The 22,266-nt window shown below is 35.5% G+C and overlaps 1 long non-coding RNA gene across 1 annotated transcript; it reads left to right on the forward strand.

Moving 5' to 3' along the window:
* Positions 4,213–14,426, forward strand: LOC110394559. The gene is made up of 3 exons (XR_002435714.1): positions 4,213–6,083; positions 6,294–6,465; positions 8,412–14,426. It is a non-coding gene; the product is annotated as an uncharacterized LOC110394559 (long non-coding RNA).

Here is a 22,266-nt window from a genome sequence, read left to right on the forward strand (position 1 = left end):
ACAGGTGATCCTGGAAACTGTGCTAAGGCACAGAAGAGAGGGAGGTGATGCAAAACACCCAGCATATCTTCACCAAAGGCAAATCTGTCCTAATCAACATAGTGGCCTTCTGTGATGATAGAACTGAATCAATGGACAGAGGAAGAGCCATTGATGTCACCTATCTGGACTTCCGTAAGGCTTTTGACATGGTCCCCTAAAACATCATTCTCTCTAAATTGAAAAGCTATGAATTTGGTGGGCAGACTTTTGGATGCATGAGGAACTGGCTGCAAGATTTTACCCAGGGGTAGCAGTCAATAGATCCATGTCTGGATGTACAGACAAAATAGTGGTGTCTCTCAGGGATCAGTACTGGGGCCGATGTTCTTTTATGCCTTCATCAATGACATCAACAGTGTGATCAAGTGCACCCTCAGCAAATTTGAGGATGGCACCAAGCTGTGTGGTGCAGTCAGCACACCTGAGGAACGGGATGTGATTCAGAAAGACCTAGACAGGCTTGAGTAGTGGTTCCAGGAGAACCTCATGAGGTTCAACAAATTTAAGCGCTAGGTAACCCCCATTATCAGTACATCAGTGTACTTTCCTGTGAAAGACATGGACCTTTTGAATTATGTCCAGAGAAGTGCCACAAAAATAATCCAAACGATGGAACAATTTCCCTGTGAGGACAACCTGAGAGAGCCAGGGCTGACCAGCCATCTGGGTTCCATCTAGTCGAATTCTTTTTGCTGAAAATAGCAGAGTCTTCACCTTTGTTGGACACCAAACCCTGCCTCGGCATTATTTGAGAGAATGACAATTATCACAAAAAATTTCTAAGTGGTAAGTATGCTATTAATTGAACACTAGAGATGATTAAGTGTTTTTGCTCGTATTAAAGGGAATTTTCCACATCCAAAATATTTTCTATGTTTTTATCACAAACAGTATTAAAATGTGTTTTTATGAGTATGTACCTTCCTGTAGAAATGTGCTTTTTAGATATTATCAATATGTGAGTGACAGAAAGATAAAATGTAAAGCCATGACTATATAAATTTTTCTTTATTTTTTTTCTCATTTCCTAAGCATTACACTTGTAATGACCTTTTAATAGGCAAAACCTATATAATTAAAATTAAATCAGAATTATATGAAATTTGTTGCATATATTTAGTGATTTCGTACTCTTTTCATAATGTATCTCAGAACCTGTAGAGCTACACCATCTCTGTTGTCTTCATACAGACCACAAAAAAGCAGACAGAGAAACCCAAGTATGCGTATCCCTAAATATTTTCAAATATATCTATCCTTGTTAGTGTATTGGTCTTTACACCTGTTCCATCTCTTTTTTATTCTAGAATTTTCTATGAGATGAGAATGTCTATTGAAATCAGTTCTTTCTCATCTCTATAGTTTCTCACCTTTCAGCTTTTTCTTCTCACTAACAGCTGTGAGTTGCTACTGATGCAATTTTCTGTGTGTGTTCTAAACAGTATTTTTGTGAATTTCAGTGGGAAGAATGGAAAAGGAGGATCTCGTGGGGTGCAAGGAAGTGCTACTGTAGTGATATTACCATAGTGAAGATATCATGTTGGCATTATTTTAAAGAAATGTTAATTTTAGTATGTCATTTAACAGAAACTCACTTAGTGATCCAGCAGCAGAAAAGCATGAATCTGTCTCTGTAAAACTCAGTATCTACCAACTGGCACTGTTCAGCTTCACCGCTGAATGTGTACACCTGTCTGCAGTGTGACTAATGCACATCCTCTAAATTCAGTTAGAGCTGAAATGCTTAGCTGAAATGAGATCTGGATTATTCTGGTGAATAAGCCTGTAATGACAGGTCAGTCAACAGCAAATCTGTTTTATACAGCTTAAAAATATATTTTGTATTTAATTCATTCAGCATTTATAGACACATTTAATAAGGTGCTACACTTAGCTAAGAAATAAGGATAAACTATAACTCCTTTGAACCTTATATTATCTTCCAAAATTACAGCATAAATATCTAAGTTTATGTTTTTTTGGAGACGCTCAGTGTTTGCTAATTTCTGTGGCTGTAATATCGTAATATCAGAAATTAAGATGCTCTGGTTTCCTTTTCAAACCAGCTCTCATCAGTAGTTTTCTGCCTCCTCCTAACAATTTACTGCGTTTTCAGCTGTGCCATGACAAAAGTTTGGGGAGGAGAGGATGCTTTAGAAAGGATCTCTAAAACCTCTGAGATAAAGTTCCAGGATCAATAAGAGGAGAAGATGAGGACTGTATTAAGTTGGCTTGACACAAAAGGTGTCCTCTCTCAAAACTATGCCTTTGCTCAAATAAGTAAGAAGATAAGTGTATGTTACACAGGTAATGCTTTAAGGCTTTGAGGAGAAATAGTACTTTTAAGAACTTAGAGAATTAAGAGAAGACAGAGGTTTTGAATATCAAATTCTTTGTAAAATTTGAAATATGGGGGAAAGAGTCTGAGAATCAAGAGAAAGAAAAGATTTGTGAAATCTCATCTTCTTCCTATTTTCTTTTTCTCACAGTTTGGCTTTTTCAGAGTAATATGCTCCCATAAATTTGAAAGATGTACAGAACTATTACTTTAAAAAACAATAATATAAGTAAACTATGCCATTTTTTCCATTGTGAGTCTTTTCCAAGGTGAAACTTATATGCTTATACATTTTCAATATGAAAAAGAAATGAACTGTAAACATGTGCTTTACTGAGTGCAGCATAAGCATGATTTCTACAGTAATTTCTGATATGAATATACATCAGTGCATATTTGAGATCACTGTAGCTTCAAATATTTATGTAACCCTCTGGGAAAGGTCACAGTTTTCCAAAATACAAATCCAGTACTCACTCTCATGCTCACAGCAGCAACAAATACCCCTCAATAGCTGTTTTGAGTCCTATCCTCACCAAGCCAGCCCCTATCTGTTTAGTGATTTACAAGAAACTAAATAGTACTGTGATTATTATGGCAAGATTTATATTCTTCCACTCTGCCACAGGCTGGAAATGAGGAAGTCTGCTTCCAGCACTTTATCTGCAGCTTGCTATGCACTAAGCACCTCTGCAGCACTTTGGCCCCATCCTGAGCACTGCTGGTTGCTATGGAAGCAGCACAACACAGAACTGCAAAGGACTGTGAGATGCTGGGGAGATTAATCATCATTTGAATACAGATATAACAGTGCTCTCATGTATATTCCATGTACAATTTTATTGGTACTGAACAGTCAAATATCCTTTGCTCTGAATAAATTGCAAAGATTACAACTTTTTCTTCCTATAAGGAAGAAGAGATTTTGCACATCTGGATCTGTTTCCCCCTGAGCTTCACTGTTCTTTACACTTCTATCATTTTGTACGTAGCAGAACAGTACTTCTGTACATGTTTTGTCATGCTTGCCAGCAGGAGATAACAGAAGGGAAAATATGAGTGTGGAAGATGCTCCCCTGCTGAACCTCCCCAACACAGCCAAGAATCAGCCCCTGTTCTGGGGGCTAGCAGCGCAGTAGAGAGACCTGCCCTCGCTCTGCCCTGGGAGGCTGCTCCAGTGCAAATGCTGCAGTGTTTCATAGCAAGGGAGTCCAAGCCAACCTTGATGCTTTATGAGAATGACAAGGCACTTTGAGGTCTGTTGCAAAGGTTATATTTTGAAGGAGACCAAATTTGCTGCATCCTAATTCTCTATCAAGTGTCTTAAAAATAAGGCCATCAATAGCTTGAATCTCTTAAACAATATCTTTTAATAAGCTGCACAAATAAAAAGTGATAAATTATTTTTTTAACATTGTAGGTACAATTCATTTCACAGCATAAAATGACCAGATAGAAGTGTCTGTATGTCACTCCAAGGAAGATATTGAGACACTGGAGGGGGTCCAGAGAAGGGCAACTAAGGGCAACTGGTGAAGGATCTGGAACACAAATCTTATGAGAAGTGGCTGATGGAACTGGGATTGTTTTATCTTGAAAAGAGGAGGCTCAGGTATACCTTATCTCTCTTTATAAGTACCTGAATGGAGGCTGTAGCAAGGTGGAGATTAGTCTCTTATCCCAGGTAATTAGTGATAGGATGTGAGGCAATGAGGTTGCACCAGGGGATGTTCAGGTTGGATATCAGGAAAAATTTCCTCTCTGAAAGACTGGTGAGGCATTGGAACAGGCTGCCCAGGGAAGTGATGGAGTCACTGGCCCTGGAGGTTTTCAAGAAACATATAGATGTGGCACTGACGGACATGGTTTAGTGGGCATGGTGGTGATGTGTTGACGACTGGACTAGATGATCTCGGAGATCTTTTCCAACCTTAATGTTTCTTTGATTCTAAAAAAGATATTTAGGTTAAGACTCTTTCTGGAGTACCTTGAAAGAGTGCCTTCTCAATTGGAAATAAAATATGACATATTTAGAGTGTGATCTCAGTTTATTTATATATCTTTTGTGGACTGGATAGTTGCTTTCTGAAGGATTCAGTCTCATATCCTTCATTATATAAATATGAAGCATGAAGACTGGTGTCAACAGGAGCCTTATTTTTAGTGTAAATGAGTCTAACTGCAAGCCTGGTTGCTTTGCCCTAATTATTATCAAGGCAGAAAGCATTATGTGATCAGCTCCATCAGTCTTGTGTTTAAACAGCTGTTTTGTTTAAGTTCTTCTGCAGTTTACTAGCTTATGCTATCTGAGGAAACCCAACACTGAGATCATTATGGTTAAGAAATAACATTATTCCGTAGCTGTAAATCTATGTGATATTAGTTGGAAGCACTGAGAAAAAAGTGATGTTTTGGCTTGTGGGTGAGTAGTCATTTGCATTAAATCAATAATTCATTTCTACCAGTTCTCTTTAGGTCTACTGAATGATTCCCCATCATTTGTATCAATATAGTTGCTTCTGTGGAATGAGAGGTGATTTATAGCTGACAAATTCCTCTTGGAGCACCCAACACATAACAAGTTTTCATAGGATATCATTCACATAATAACCTGGCATAAAGCCAGAACAGTTGGAATCTCTAGTTCTTGTTGAAAACTGGATTGGATTTCTTTTTATTTTTTCTTTCTGGCTTTCAGAAGGAACTTCTAGTAGAAATGAAATCTGGAATTGCTTCAGCTCTCAGCATCTATATGCTTCCCAAAATAAAAAGAGCATCTGTTTGTGGCATATCCTCTTACAATTTTTTGTTACTGCGACACTTGCATGTAGAAGAACTCTCTGTTACTCATACACTGAACTTATTTTTCAGTGTTGTGACACAGCATGTGACCAATGAAAAAAAAAGTTAAAAAAGAATGGATAATATTGGTTGGATGGAACCTGTGAATGTCTGGCAAATATATTTTCTGTATTTTGTCTTGTAGAATATTAAGATTTCTTGTAACCTCACACCCTTGGGCAGATGCTGTCTCTTTTCCCTTCCAGAGCTCCAGGTTGTAACCATCAGGAGACAAAAAGGAGGCAGAGGAAACTCTGCAAGACCACAAGGCTTACTTAACATGCTTTTAAACAAAAACACAGGAGAAGGCCCTTTTCTGCATGAGTTAAAATACTGGAAATAATGATTATGAAAATAGTTGAGTTTTAATGAAAATTGCCAAACAATAGCCACTTAGTAGAAGGGACAGAAATATTTACTTTTTGCCTTCTCTATTACATGCTTGTGTCTTCCTGAGACGTACATATATTAAATCACTGCATCACATCTATTATAATTAATCATATTCACACTGTTGTTTCTGTTGTATAAATTGATTGCAGTGAATAGTATAAGTGAATGAATTTGCATGTATGCATATTTGCTTATAACATAGTAATAAATATGTAACTATATGGAAAGATTTATTTTTATGTTTTCTCATAAGCCTCTGTGTGTATGTCATGAGTTGAGGATGAAATTCTATCAGGACTTTATTAGAAAGATGAAGCTGTAAGAAGTAGAAAATAAATGTCTTCTTAAACATCTACTGAAGAATTTCATTTCAGAAGATGTGAAGAAAGGCACAAAGAAAACAAAACTGTTTCTTCAGATAAATACCAACAAAAGAAAGCAGAATTTCTTCTATGAAAAAGGTAACTAGGTAAGGAGTTTGCTTAGGGGAAGTTTATTGTTCAGTTCTTTCTCCTGACAGATGCATTTGCTTATATAACTCTTAGAGAATTATTATTATATTAAAATATTAATATTATTATTAACTCTTAGCAAATTATTAAGAGAACTCTTAGCAAATTATTAAGAGAAGGGATAATCAAGTACTTCATAAAGTAGTGCTCTTATTTTCATGTGACAGGTTCCTTCTGCGTGAGCAACTAAATGTTCAGTCGACACACATCCTTCCAGGCTTCTGTTTCTAAAGCAAAAGTATTTACATAAGCCAACAAACTGTGGAAACATTATTTGAAGTCCAAAAACTCCATGAGAAAGAAGAGAACGACCCTCATCAAAAACCAAATGGTGATCTGGTAATTCAAATACTCACTTGAAAAGAAAGATCATAAAGTTCAAGTCTCCCGGCTACAGCAGTAAAGTGATGCTTACAGTCATGTTCCCCTTCTCCAGAGAACACTGCAAGCATTCTATTGAGTTATTTAATCTCTGGTTTAATTAAAATTTAGATATTTTTTACAGGGTTTAACAGCTCCCACAGGAAGGATGAGTTCTGTTGCTGTGAAGGAGACATTAGTCTGCATTATTTTAGACAGAGATGTAGTTGAATCTGAGCCTTCAAATGCAAAATAATTTGCCTAATTGAGAGAAGTATATCAGAATAATGAAAATTTGTCAGGATATTTGTTCCAAGTGGTGCTGATTCTAACTGATTTACCAATGAATTCAACGGAATTTAAAAATAAGAACAAATAAAATTATTTATTAAATATACTTTTATTGAAAACTTCCACTCATTTTAATAAAAACTGAATTTATTATGCCATTTAAAATTATTGCACAAGTGGTTAACATCATTACAACATATTCACTGTGGCTTCTGTTGATTATTCAAGGAGAAATGCGATTATGAACCAATGAAATGAGTCCTGTGGTTGTGATTTATAAATCAGTAATTCTGATTCTTTTCTATTATTTTCCACAATGCTTTAGATCTTTTCTTTTGACAACACAATCTAAAACTAATGTTTATTTTTGTTTTAGAGATCTCGTCTATCTCTGATTTATCTCAAACTTTTTGTAACTGAAATTCACTTAGCTGGAAGAAGTCTTATGTTCTTAACAAATTCAGTGAAACACTATATGAACAGATCAAAAGATGATATTTTTCTTCTGTACAGAGATAACCCATGTTTCAGTATACTGTTGGCTCATTCAGCATTAGCTTATCACTTGAAATTTGATGCCAGATTTCATAGTAAGAATGCATATGTACATTCATCACTGTTCGTGATATTTTATTTCTTTAAAGACAGCTGAGAAATACGAATATATTTTTGCAGTGATATTAGGATACCATCGCACTAAGGGACTATTAGTTTGAAGTGGGACCTTTTTAAGAGTCAGAAAAGAGCAGGAAAGGTAAATGAAAAAGCATATCAATAGCAGTTTTCATCAAGTAAATCAGTACAAGTTATCTGAAATAATATTTTATTCTGAATATTTTTACAGATGTTATGGGTTTAAATTTTTACCATAATTTTTGTTTCTTAATTTCATTTTTAAAAGCTATTTAAATATTAAAACTACATTCTATTTCTTCTGTTTCTATATGTGTTTTTTGTTGGGTTTTGAGTGCCACAGTTGTATGATTTTTGTGGTTTTGACTTTTTCTCTCATAGTAATTTTCTAATTATTTTCATCATACTAGATGTGTAGGACCTATTAATTGGTACATTGTCATATATTTTCAGTTGTCATACCTTCTGTATTAATGGCAAATCCCCAAAACGTTACAGTGCTAATGCAGAAAATTTTAATTTTTCCTTTAAATCAACATTTAATCTTGAATTTTATTAGAAAAATAATTCTCAACCCCTAAGGAATATTTTTATAAGTGCAGTTTTTTTCCTGTTAATTTCTGTTAAATTTTAACTAACTTTTTAATGTACTTTTTCACTTGAAGAGAAATCTCAGTGAAGTGTATCTGATAGCATTGTTTTGTTGTACAGAGATGTTTTTTTAAAAATATTATTTCATTGTTCTCTGACACAATATTCAAATATCTAAGTGTAAAAGACAAGTTAAATCTTGATTAAAACTTTAGCTTACAGTGTGTTCAAAAGCACATGTAACTTCCATAACATGAATAATCTAAAATAAACTACAGTCTATGTCATTGTTTATTTCAATTTCATGAATAGTCCCTATGCTTTAGATTTAATATTTCTCCTTAATTTTGGTAAAATAACTGTTTTATGAATTACTACACTAACATTAACTGATGCGTTCTAAATTTCAGAAATTAAATCAAGCTGCAGAAATGTACATTCAAATACCAAGAATTACTACGCAACTTTGCATTCTTTGGTACTGAAAAGCCTCATCTGAAGTCCATAGGATCACTCATGGTGAAGTCAATGAAATTTTGTCCTGGATTTCAACTGGCGTACAAAAGAATGCAGAGGAAAAGGATTATAGTGAAATATGTTTCAACTCATTGCCTTTTCAGTGCAGTGAACACCGAATATGTAAATTGAGATTAGGAGTTGTCCTTAGTATTTCTATCAAACATATTTTTAAACCTGTATGCATTATTATGTAAGATATATTCCAGCATTACTTAACAATAAAGTTGACTGCATGTGTTAATTCAGCTTCAAGTCTACATGAAAGACAGTATCTTTTTCCAGAACACAGTATGCCTTTATTTTTCTTGAAAAGAACTTTTTTGAGTCCTTTTAATATTTAATAATCATTTTAAGAATAATATAAAATGAATATTCAGAGGCAGTTGAGTATCACTGAAATCAAGAAACCTTAATAAGAACATTCAATAAAATAGTCGTTGTATGTTTAGTTATAATAGTAGCAATAATAATAATAATGAAATACGATCCAATAACAGAATATATGAAAAGGAGGGATAGCACTTAAAATAAAGGATTTATTGATTTATTGTACCTCTTCTTTCACTTTTATACCTCAAGTATTCTATTTAAACAATATAACAGCAAGATCATTCAGGTTCTTAAGATGATATTGTAAAAATTTAGCTGTAAGCATGGGATGATAAACAATATAGTAATTGCATTTTCACAAAATGGAAAATTGTGACACCTATTAGTAGATTTATTGTGAGATCCAGTGATGAAATTATTACCTCATTAAAATAAGTAGACCATGTGCCAGTGACTGGAGGAGACCGTCAGTTTCAGCCCACATCCTCAGCACATCTTCTCTGAATTCATTGATTTCAAGCCAAATCACATACATTAAAGTTCTCAGGCACTATTTTTTTTTAAATATTTTTCAAATGCAAGATGTAATACCCCCAAAATATCACATAGGTTAGTTCCTCATATTTCTCACAACATAGTGACATACTTTCTAAGGCATGCATCTTCCAAATAAATGTGTACAAATGATATGCCTATTTACTCCTTGGTAAATTAACTACCCTACACATTGTTTCATTAGTTCTAACTGTTTAAGAAATGTTGGACATGAACAGTGCTTGGAATTCCACCTAGGAAAACACACTGTATACAGAAAATAGTGCTTACACCACACCAGGTCAATAGTCCTTGTCCCTGTTAGATGGAATTGTGTAGTGGTTCTGTATATTTGGGTAAAAATTATTGTAAGAATTGTCTTTCGTGTGAAAACGAATGCTGAAATTCTGAGTGGATGCAATATTGCAGGTGTTTATTACAGAGGAGCATGGATACAATTGTAGCTGGTTTGGCTGAATTCCAGTGTGAATAACTTCATTCTGCCTTCACAAAAAAATTAGCCAATAACTTCATGACTGGTGTCCTGTTTCCAGCATTAGAAATTTTCTGGGCAATGGCTGTGATTCAGTGCACTGTTTTGTGAAGCATTTTAGATCTCACTGCTGACGGAAGATACTGCAGACTTGTACATTCCAAAGCTCAGATACGGAGCTATCAAGTTCTCTCATTTAAATTTTTTTCTCCTTTTGTTTTTGTTTAAGCCTCTTCTTACCTCTCCCAGTTTTTGACTTCTCGATGAACCCTTGCTGGCATCCATTTCATTTTACTTCCAGCTGGCAGATCAAACAAACTCCTTCTCTGAGAGCTGGTGCTAATGCACAAGCAGAACAGAAGATGTGTAATGTTATGTAGTAACCCTGCCAGCTTCTCTTTGCATTTCTCTCTGCTTTCCCAGATTATTATTAAAGCTGCATTCCTAAGAAAGGATGGACAGGTAATCCATCCTTGAACCTCTCATGTGGCAAGAGTTTATGATGTTTTGTGCCAAATAATCTGTTATGTTCTCAACAAGAATGCAGTTTCCCAGGATGTTGATCTATCTGAGCCTATTTTCTCCTTCTCCCAATAACTATCCTAGTGGACAAAAGCTTACTTTATAAGTCATTTGTTTTGTACAAAGAAAAAGTTGGCAAGTAGTCACATTAATCAAAATTCCTAATTACCTAAACCAGTCTGCTTAAAAGAAAATTCTGCCTGCTAAATAATGTCTGCTTTCTGCAGGGCCTTCCTGGTTGAGCTAACTTCCAAAAGTGTCTGGCTGCTCCATGGAACAGTGGTTATCACTGTTACTGTCCTTTATGTATGTTAGGTAGGAAAGAGTATAGTCAGGACCGGTCTACTTGTTCTTGTAAGAAATGTGCTTCATCAAAAGGCACTGTAGATCTTTTTTCTACAGGACACGTGCTTTATTCAGGAGACAGGACAAGCACACACAGAAAAAAATAAAAGTTGCCTGGGCAATGCTTAGTGTAGTATATCAAGAATTTAAATTAAATTATCTGTACATAAAATGTGCTGAATCTTGTTGATATGCAATCATGTCTTCCAAGCAACACTATTTAATGTGGCTTTTTTTATAAGCCTATTAGCTACTGACTTACATGAAAGTGTGCTCAAAGACAATAAATTTCAGAGCCCATCCAATCATCATATCCATGCCACAAAGCACACTTTTTAATGTACATTTAGCAAAATAATGATTTCAACAACAGACTATTTCATTTTCACCAGGGAGACTGATGTGCCCATATTTCTTACAAATAAGAAAAGGTTCTTGCTGCAGGAGGTAAAAGTACATCTCTTCAAGAGGAGTGATTTTTTCTGGATGCAATTCCTCTCTGGAACGCTCAATGACCAGCAGTTTGACCTACTGTACATTGTTTCCTTTGCAGCATTTTACTAGCATCGTATGTTCTAATTTCAGAGCAAATGTCTTTCAATGTACTTTTTATTGGAAACAGTGCATCACTAATGAATCAGTGTTCAAGACAAAAGACGATGAAACACAGTTTGGCTTTTCTTTGCAAAGATAATGTTACTGCTCGTTAGTGATTTACTAATATCTTAAAATATCTGGTTAATGGAAAATGTTTTTTAAATAATAAATATTAAAGTATTGACCACCACATAATTAGCAACAGGTCTTTACATGGTCCTTTTCAGATCTGATTGATAGTATTTATTTTTAAAGCTGTTTTATTGAGACAGTTTAGAAGAAAATATTTCAAATTCTAAAGGAGAGCCATTGGCTTCAGTGCTATGTCACTCACCAGTTACAAATTCAAGGAAACTGTAATACATAGTCTAGACAGAGTTATTATTTGACCACTGCTAACAGGACAGGTATGCCCTTGGCCCTTCCTGTTGATTATGAGCTGGTTTCAGTCTCTTTTTTTTTCCCTAGTGTCCGTTATTCACCAGGTGCTCATTAATCATGTCTCCTGTCCTGGACAGATCACAGTGCAGATCTAGGCAGCTGCTGCAAGATAACTACTATCTGAGTGGACATGAACCCAGCAGGCTGAAAGAGTCAAACATCTTAACTTAGATAGTCCATGGAGCCCAGAAATTTCTTTGAAAAAATCAAAAGAATGGAGGAAATTGTGAAGACAGAAGTACTGGGTGTGAGGAGCGTGACCAATAACAACTTCTCTAATAATATTTGAATACCCAAATGGACGAACATTAAGGACTTGTACAAAGAAAAAGCTGGCTAGTAGTCACACTAATGAAATTTCCTAATTACCTCAGCTGCTCTGCTTAGAATAAAGTTCTGTATTCTAAATAACATATGCTTTGCATCATGTGTCTGGAAGGCCAGCCGCATCCTGGGCTGCATCACTAGAAAGATGGCCAGCAGGGAGATGGAGGTGACTGTAGCCCTCTTCTCTGCATCACGAGGCCCGGCCTGGGTACTGCATCCAGGTCTGGTGCTCCCAGCACAAGAAAGACATGGAGATGTTAGAGCAGGTCCAGAGGAGGCCACAAAGATCAAATAGACCACAAAGGTCACAGAAGGCTGGAGCATGTCTCTATGAAGAAGCTTAAGGGAACGAGTCTTGTTTAGCTTGGAGAAGATAAGGCTCCAGGGAGACCTCATTGCAACCTTCCAGTACCTGAGGAAAGCTTATAAACTGGAGGGGGTCAACTCTTTACATGATCTGATAGTGATAAGACAAGGGACATGGCTTTAAACTAAAAGAGGGGAGGTTTAGGTTAGATGTTAGAAGAGGGTGGTGAGGCACCGGCGCAGGCTGCCCGGAAAAGCTGTGGATACCCCATCCCTGCAGGTGTTCAAGGACAGGCTGGATGGGGCCCTGGGCAGCCTTAGCTGGTGGGTGGAAGTCTTACCCACAGCAGGGGGTTGGAACTAGGTGATCTTTAAGGTCCCTTCCAGCCCAAGCCATTCTAGGATTCTATGATTCTGTGATTCTGCGATTTTCACTATGAAGTCTAATCAGCCCAGGCAAATATTGTGCTAATGCAGATACTCTTCTGCATGTATTCAAGCTAGAATTGAGTGGTTTCAGCTCCTGCTGTCTTGGTATACCCATAAGAGATTCCTCAGAAGAAGAAAGTGTCTCAGTGCTAAGAATCAATATAGTACATCGATCACAAGCAAAATAAAACTACAACAAAGAAATGTGGAACAAATATCTAAAATAAGGGTGCTGCAGAGAACCATTTCTACCCCACTGAGACCTGTGAGTGTGTTCAAAAGTAAAAAGAGAAACAGGCAAAAATTCAGGGAAAATCACAGATTGACAGGAGATAAACAATTAATACATTTTTTGCAAAACATGCTGGGAGAGAGGACATATTTTTTCCGAGGAGCTTTGGAGTCCTGTGAGATAGAAGACTATAGAAGACTATCAGTTGAGTAGTCACTTATGAGTACACAAAATACTGTTTTGCTCCTTATTTCTTTCCTCCAGCAAGAAAAAAAGGCCAGCGAACAGAGTAGCACAAGGTATGCCGAAAGTAGAAAATGAAAGTGAGATGACTTCCAGTGAGGCACATAAGTAACATCAAGATTTGCTACTAAACCCTGCTTGAATTTTCATGTTATATTTTTGTGATGGAAGTAGTGTAAGTGACAGGACAGTCACGTCCTTTATATTCTATCAGATTATATTCTATCAGATATATTTATATTCAGATATATCAGATATATCAGATATATTTATATTATATTTATATTAATATATTTATATTCTATCAGATTAAACAGTGAAATACTAGTTTAATAAATGTTCTTTTTGTGATGTGTTTATCAGGGGTACACATTGTCTTCTGGTATATTAGGTTTTGAAGCTAAAGAGACTTTTGATGAGACAAATCTGTGAACTGAATGGTTGACCTTGGACCACTTCCAAGTATCTTCACAGGACAATGCAAAATGACACTACATGTACTCTCTTTGCAAAGAAAAGCTAGTCTAGCACATTTACAAGTAGATGGATTTAAATCCATTCCAAGACACTGTAGGCTTTGTTTCTTATTTGTCCAGGTGACCCTCTATCTTCGTCTATTCTACTCATACTAACCAGCTTATATAGACTAATCCTTTTTCTTTTTAATGCCCATTTATTTGGTAATAGTCTTTCCAAATCATTTGAAGTCATGCTACTGGTGAGTCAGTGAGTCAGTCTATCCTGACAACTCTCTTTAATAACAACAGATGGGATTTCTCAATATAAGCTAGGTGACCCAGAAAGTAAAGTACAGAAGATTGGCTATTTTCTCAGGCAGAGTGGAAGATTTCTTTTGATTCTTTCTCTGTTTGTTCCCACTTTTCTATTCCTGTACTCCTACTCCTACTACTATCTGTAGTAGAATAGTCATTGACTTCTACAACACAGAATTAATTGCTACACGCTGATCATCTTACTTCTGATGTGGAAGTCAATAGGGATTTTGTGACTGTCTTGTCAACACAGTGAAAATCAGGCAAAGATGAGGAGTGAATGCCCAATCTTGATCACAGAAGATAATACCAGGAATAGTTTAGACAAACTCTCCAGCTGGGAAATAATCATATATTAAATTAAAACTTTTCTTTCAGGAATCCAATAGTGGCTTTTTGGTGGGGTTGTTTTGGTTTTTTTTTTGCGAGTTTTACTTTAAAGGCTTTCACATTTTGAAAGAAATTTCGGGTCACAGCAAAAGTTGAAAAATCTGGAATTACCTGATGGTCAAAATACTTTAGGTTCTCTTAGGAAAGCTGGAACCATATCTGTCTTCTACATTTTAAGAACCTGCCAACTTACTACCCTGTTGACTATTTCAATTTCATGTTGATAAAAAATATTTTCATTACCAAAAAAAAAAAGAAGCTTTTATCAGTTTTCTGATCTGAATAAGTATAACCATTAATTCAATGATCTTAAAATAAAATCTATTTTAAAATATCATGGAGGCATTAGATGATAGTGGATCAAGATCTCTCCACATTTTAAAATGTGTTCCTCATCCTTTCTTTATGTTTTATTCTATTACTTTTTCATCAATTGAATGCATAGAATGCTTGTAAAATAAAGGAAAAAATAGAAAATATGTTTCTAAAATGTAATCATTCTTTAAAAAGCAATGCTTTCAAAAACTGGAAATTAAACTCTAATCTCTAAATGGACTGAAAAAATTCAAAGTTTCATCAGTTTCACCTCCATTTTTATTCTTACATACATTAATATAAATGTGTAGTTGTTAATAATAAACTAGTGAGTAGTTCAAGCCACATTAATTTTCATTTGGAGAAGATAGAGTTAAATTTCTTGTATCAACCACAAACACAATTTTGAGAGATGCTGAGAGCAGATAAAAGACATTAGTGACTTAGACGAGAAAGATACAGATGAAATACTAGCTTACGTCTACTTTTATGTGGGAAAGAAAGAAAGTTGTAACCAAATCAGGCATCCAGGGAAGGCAGATGAGAAATTAGGAAGCATGCAAAATACAGCAGTAAATGACTGTTAAAAGGTTATAGATTTTTAAAAATTGACAAGTCTCCTTGGCCAGATTTCACATACCCAAGAATGCTGGAAGGAAAATGGGGGTGAAACTGGCACAGCATTAGCAGCATTTTCACAAGTTCACTCAATTTTCATTCACTTCAAGAGGCAGAGACAGATCTGAAGATTGGGAAAATGGGTCACACCACTTCTTTACTTCAAAAAGATGAAGAAGAGGAAGGGATACAGATGTGATAAAGTTGGTTCAGTCTTTTTGATAGTGTTGTAGGAAAAGAGTGAAAATGCTATGAAAGACTGAAAGAAAAAAAAAACAGAAGAGATTTGAAGTACAGCAAAGGTTAAAATGCCACTCTGTTTGTTCAGCACTATTCAATTAAGGCCATCTCTCATCTCTCCAGAGGAAAGCATTTCTCTGTGCTGAAGTGTATTCACATTCTTCAGCATGATACTATTATGTTAGATGAAGAACATCAAAGAAAAATTAGTACACACCCTACTAATTTTGCCACATCAAAATTACACTTACCTTAGAAGGTCCTTTGAGAGTGTTCCACCTTGGAGTCCTGGAGAGACACACATAAAACATGAGATAAGTTTCTGAAGTACCAATTCCTTCATTAAATTTTAAAAAGTTAAACTTAAATAAAAAAAAAAATACAAAGAAAAAGAATACAAAATGACAATTCTGAAATGCTATAGTAGGATGTGATAAGTTTTTTGTCCACATACATGACATTATAGTTTAGGTCTTCTTTATGCCCAAGGCAATTTATCTGCAGCAGTGAGAAGCTGTTTCAGATATCCTGTATACAAGCATACCATTTTGTTTCTGTTGAAAGTGGATACTCTACCTCCATTATATGAAGCTCATGATTCCCTGAAGAGCTGAGATTACGATTTGCCTTATTCTTGACTAGCTGCCAGTTTTGCCAATCTTTCTAGATGGTTTAAATTCTGAACTGTTAAACTGACTACTTTGAAAGTTGAGTAATATTTTCATAGAGTCAGTGCTACTGGTCAGTGCAAACTACATATAATATTACCTGAAATCTCAAAATGTTTTTAGCAAAGCTCATATACCTCCTGTATTTTTCCTTAAAGAGTTGCTGCAGAAATACTCTCTTCCTCTTACACATGGACATTATGGTTCAACCCCCCCTGTGCTTGTTCATTCTGATGCTGTTGATGAGAGCTACCTTCTACCACTGGAAACTGGGGCAGGTGTGACTTCATGCTGCTTGATGGCTGCATGGTAAAGCCAAAAATTGTGTGATGGAGGAATGCTAATAATCACTGTACTTTTGTAATGGTGCTTATTTTCCAAAATGCTCAGCAATGAGATTTCTACAGAATAACTGTCCCACAAAATGCAGACATATCTTTTAAAGCTCATAATTATAAGTTGTCAAAATATAAGCCCAGAGAACAGTAAACAAAATATTAGGTGAACAAGGGTTGTATTGACATATTAGAATCCAATTAACTGATCTGCCTCTATAGCACTTTATTTGCTTGCTCTTTTCTCAATATGTTTTTTGTGGCATTGGATCTTTCTTCAAGTGGCAAAATGCTGCTAGTATGACCATTTAGAATGTGGTAAATAATATTCATGTGTACAAACATGCCAAAAATTGAAGTATTCTGTTCTTTTCCCTAAACATGTTTCTTTATGTAGTGTATTAAAAGAATGTCAGACCACTTCAGGATATCTTTGGTAAAATATTAGACTGCAACTGAGCAGGAAAAAAATAGCTATAGAATAAGAATCATCCAAATCTTTCTTTAAAGAATAATTATCTATTTTTAAGGTAGTAGTCTTATATCCTATTTCTTAGATGAGAAAATTCACCAGAACACACATACTGTTTTTTCACAACTTGCCAGAAAGTCAAGACCACATTTTTGGAGGCTCAGCATTCCACTTTTGTGGAATGTACTTTTACTACAGCTATTGTAACAGTTCGGACCTATTAAGGATACAGCACAGAAAAATGCTTCCATGACGAGTAAAAAATAGATTATTTCCACATTTTTTTGTATCAAATCCTACAGCTAGGATTTGCTGTAGGAGACTAGTGAAATAATTAACTATCCCTTGGCATCACGTATTAATATTAGTCCTGCTCACAACACCAAATTCCAGAGTTTTCAGATTTCACACAAGGTATAGATACTGATTTCAGAGATCAAATGTAAGGGGAAGCTCCATGGGCAACAAATGTCAGTGGTTTCTCCAGAAACTCAAGAGTGGCACAAAAGAAGTAGCGCCCTAATACTAACCCTCTCACAGTTGACGATTTAAGTTACTCAGTAGGATTTCTCAGGCTGTGACAGGAAAGTTTCATTTAAACTTTTTGTGAAGTACATTTAGTTCAAAAGATTTAACTTAACTACCCTTGTTACAGACTGCACTTAAGTTCTGACTTTCAGAAGAAAGAAAGAAACTGGCATATTCTTAATTTGATAGTGATATATTTTATTAAAACAAAATAATGTGAAATAGAAAAAAAAGTGCAGAAAATCATATTATTTAGTAAAAGTCTTCACAGCATCATGAAACTAGAAACTTAACCTGATGTCAATATCCTATCTCAGCTAACACTTCTGATTCTCTATTAAACTAGACTGAATGATGACAATGCCTTGCGTTTAAATAACCACTTTTAAGGAACAGATAATTATGTGGTTTAGGGTTGTGTTCTAACACTGATCTGACACCAGCTCTCATCTAATCTAACTTCAGACACCTAAAAATGTGATACTCTATATGAGATAGACATCTAGTTTTACAATATAGTCCACAGAGATGTATAAGTAGTTCCAAGATGATTCATACAACTTGGGTGGGAAGTTTTTCTCTTGGATGCGGTATAGTATGAGAATGAGTCACAAGCTTGAGGTCTTTAAATTACTCACTGGAATTTCCCCCATTATCTATAAAAGGATCACTCAACTGGTTTAAAACAGGAGAATCTAGTTTAGATGCATTAGTAAAATTACCCATAAATAATGAAAATGATTTAATAGGTAGCTCCTTTGAAACAGCTGACTACTTTTCATAACACAATGTTGTTTTTCATTTCTGATTGAATCAATTAGGTCCTTCAAACAATAAGAATCAGTTTTAATGTATTAAAAAATACTGGCAACTGAGAAAAAAACTGCAATAATTAAAATATTTAACTTTAAATCTAACTAATGATGTTCCCCAGAAACCTGTACTGGGTCCAGTCTTGTTCAATATCTCATCAATGACCTGAGTGAAAGGATAGAATGCACCATTAGTAAGTTTGCTGAAAATACTAAGCTGAGAGAGGAGGCTAAAACATCAGAAGGTTGTGCTGCTTTTCAGCGAGTCCTGTACAGGCTGGAGAGTTGGAGGGAGAGGAATCTTATGAAATTCAACAAGGGCAAGTGTAGAGTCCTGCACTTGGGAAGTTATAACTGAATGCATCAGTACAGATTGGGGGCTGACCTGCTGGAGAGGAGCTCTGTGGAGAAGGACCTGGATATTGTGATGGCCAAGAGGTTGGCCATGAACTGGCAGTGTGCTCTTGTGGCCAAGAAGTCCAAAGGTATCATGGGGTGCATTAAGAAGAGCATGGCCAGGAGGTGAAGGGCAGTGATCCTCCCCTTCTACTCTGCACTACTGGGGCCACATCTGGAGTACTGTGTTCTGGGCTCCCAAGTTCAAGAAAGACACAGCACTTCTAGAGAAAGTCCAACGGAAAGCCACAGAGATGATGAGGGGCCTGGAGCATCTGCTTTATGAGGAAAGTCTGAGAGACCTGAGTCTGTTCAGCCTGGAGAAGAAAAGACTGAGAGAGGAGCTTATAAATGCTTGTAGATATGTAAAGGGTGGAGGTGAAGTGTTAGGGTCCAAGCTATTTTCAGTAGTTCCTGACAACAGACAAGTGGCAGTGGGCACAAACTGGAACACAGGAAGTTCCATACAAACATGAGGAAAATCTTTACTTTGAGAGTGACAGAGCACTGGAAGAAGCTGCCCATACTGGTTGTGGAGTCCTCTTCTCTGGAGGCATTCAGAGCCCTCCTGGACGCTTTCCTTTGCAATCTACTGCATGAAAACTGCTTTAGTAGGCGGTTGAACTCGATGATCTCCAGAGGTCCCTTCTAAATCCTACGATTCTTTGATTGAGACCTGAACACTGAAGCTTTTTAATGCTCTCTTCTTTCCAGTAATTACTCAGAAAGGCTAAGACATTATCAATTTATCACTGTGGTATATTATTCATATACCTATAGTAATGTTTACAGTAACTATTTCTTGGATTTTAACAAATTATCTAACAATAATTCTTTATCCAATTACAAGTATCTTTGCCATATAGACATTGTTACAATTTCAGTTTAAATGCAGTCTTATTTGTGGGCTACTTTATTTAAAATCAATTATTGGGATTTACATATCTGCTGTTCAAAAATATTTTTAATGAAAATTCCATTAAAGACAGATGAAAAAGCTGTAACAGTGATCTTGAAAATTTAGCCTGGAATCATCAGTCTTTGTTATTCCCTCTGCGACTGAACTGAAGCAAAGATGAAGGGTTGCACTGATTATTATGCAATACGGAACTTTTGCAAATACAAATCCAGCCTGGAACGCTCAGTCTTCCCATCTCTTATACTTTGGATAAAAACTGTATCTTCCATTCCCTTTCCTTCCCTCACCCTCAGAAATATTTATTTTCCTATTTTGCAGAGCCTTTAAGCCTCTCAATAAATCCATCATTGAAAAATGAAGAGCTGTTGTTAATATTTTATGAGACTGATGAATACCTCTCACTGCTTTGGCAAGATAAAATAAGAAAGAATCTTTATGCTATAATAATTAGCAACTTTGGAAATTATTTAAAAACAGATGTAGATAAGAATTGAATAGAGACGTCAAAAACAAGGAAGAGACTTCCTTTTTCAAGACTGACATGAAAATATAGTTGTCACATGTCAAAGTTATGAATATTTAATGAAGTGTGGAAATTAATATTTAATAAACTCAAGAAGAGTATGACCCAAGTACTCGGCATATTTTTTTCAAAATGAAACAATAAAAATTTTTAACTACATTCTATGAGTTTGAACCTGATTTCTTTACCATTCTGAGTGAATGCCAAGCTCTGTTCTACAGCACTAATGCATTATTTTCCAATGTTACACATCTAAATCCACATGACAAAATAAAAGCTGTTATGATATTGGTATCAATACTTCATTGATCATTAATAAAAGAATTTATTACAGAATCTTTCTAAAAAGTACAAACATGAAACTCTGGGTAACCGTGCTTTTCACTATTGCATTTTTTACTAAGGACTCACTTAGGTTCATACAAAATATATATATAAGCCTAACAGCTAATGTTGAACAATTTATGATAATAATAATAATGACAGTGAGTTTAAAACTCATTTACAGTGAAGAACTCCAGCTGTTAGTGCAGAGATGGCCCATAACTGTGTAGATACATCAGATTTAATGTGATTGTGGATGGTCTTAAAGACCTGGTTACCCTTTTAGCAGGGAACCAGATTTGATCATCCAGGTTATTTTCTGCCCTATGTTCATAATTGGCTAACAAATTTATTATTTCACTGCATCGTCATGCCCATTCTTTTGCACACATAAATATACATATTGAGGAAATGATCATGATCCATCTTTTCTGGACATACTCAAAAGAGCTAAGTTTTAACTTATGTCACTTATACTATTTTTGTCACATGGTGTGCCTAAATGGGAACTTACAGCTTTGCAGCATGGAAGTAACACCATAATATGTTCAGAGTAATACACTTCCCTTTCCGCAGGGTATTTAAAGTTTATTGGCAGAGTGAGATTTATTTAACCAATGTGCGATGTTCACACTAGGAAGGCTGTCTTCCAACTCAAGATGCACTAAGACCTCTTTACACAGAATATCTTACTTTACTCATAGTTAGATGGAATTATTCCTCTTATGTCTATACAAAATCCATTTACTTAGGTTTTTAAAATTAATCTTTGCAAAGATGAATTTTGTTTTCATTTGTGGACTGCTTCACTACAAAACCTTTAAACATAAACTAAAATGATGTTTCTTTATGTATTTTGTAGAGCACTTTCTTTGGAAATAGGAAGCCTGAGTTATATGCCTCATTTCATTCTTGTAGTTAACTGTGTCCTGTGAGCTTGTCTACTGAACTTTGAACTCTGGATGCAAGTTTTATTATTGCTTTTTAATCAACAATAAAGATATTTCCAGAGGGTAGCAAGCAGTACCTTGGAATGCAAAATATATGCAAGAGTTATTTTACTTATTTCTTTCTTTGTTTGTTTTAATGGAACATACATGGTAATTTATTTGACTCCAGAAAGTTTTTTACACTGACAGTAAGGATTAACCCTTTGAACTATAAACAACTTTTCTGCCCACTCAAGTTCTGCAAATATAAAAAGCGGGAACCCAACTGGTAGGCTACTGCCAGTATTCCCACAATGGTGAAAATTCCTTTGTCAGTATCAGCCGGGCTACACTATGTAAATTCTGCCAGAGTTTAATACAAAAAGCTTCCTGAGCCAGGAAGACAGGCCATTCCATGAAAGCTTGAATCAACATTTTGGTAGGTTCATGTTACTGTTTTGCTTTTGTGTTACTATGCACCTGCTTTATTCGATTCCCAAATCCCAATTTCGTTTTTCTAAATCCATTTTGATCAGATTACATACAATTAAATTACTTCACTGAACAAATCGTGTTCATAAATTTGTCTTATTGATTGTCCAGAACACAGTGCTTCAAGAACCCAGTGTGCTGCATGGCTCCTGTACAATTCCGCAAGACAATAAGATGATTTATTTTAATGGATGACTTATTTATGATGAAAAA

The sequence above is a fragment of the Numida meleagris genome, chromosome 2, assembly GCF_002078875.1.
Source record: "Numida meleagris isolate 19003 breed g44 Domestic line chromosome 2, NumMel1.0, whole genome shotgun sequence".
NCBI lineage: Eukaryota > Metazoa > Chordata > Aves > Galliformes > Numididae > Numida > Numida meleagris.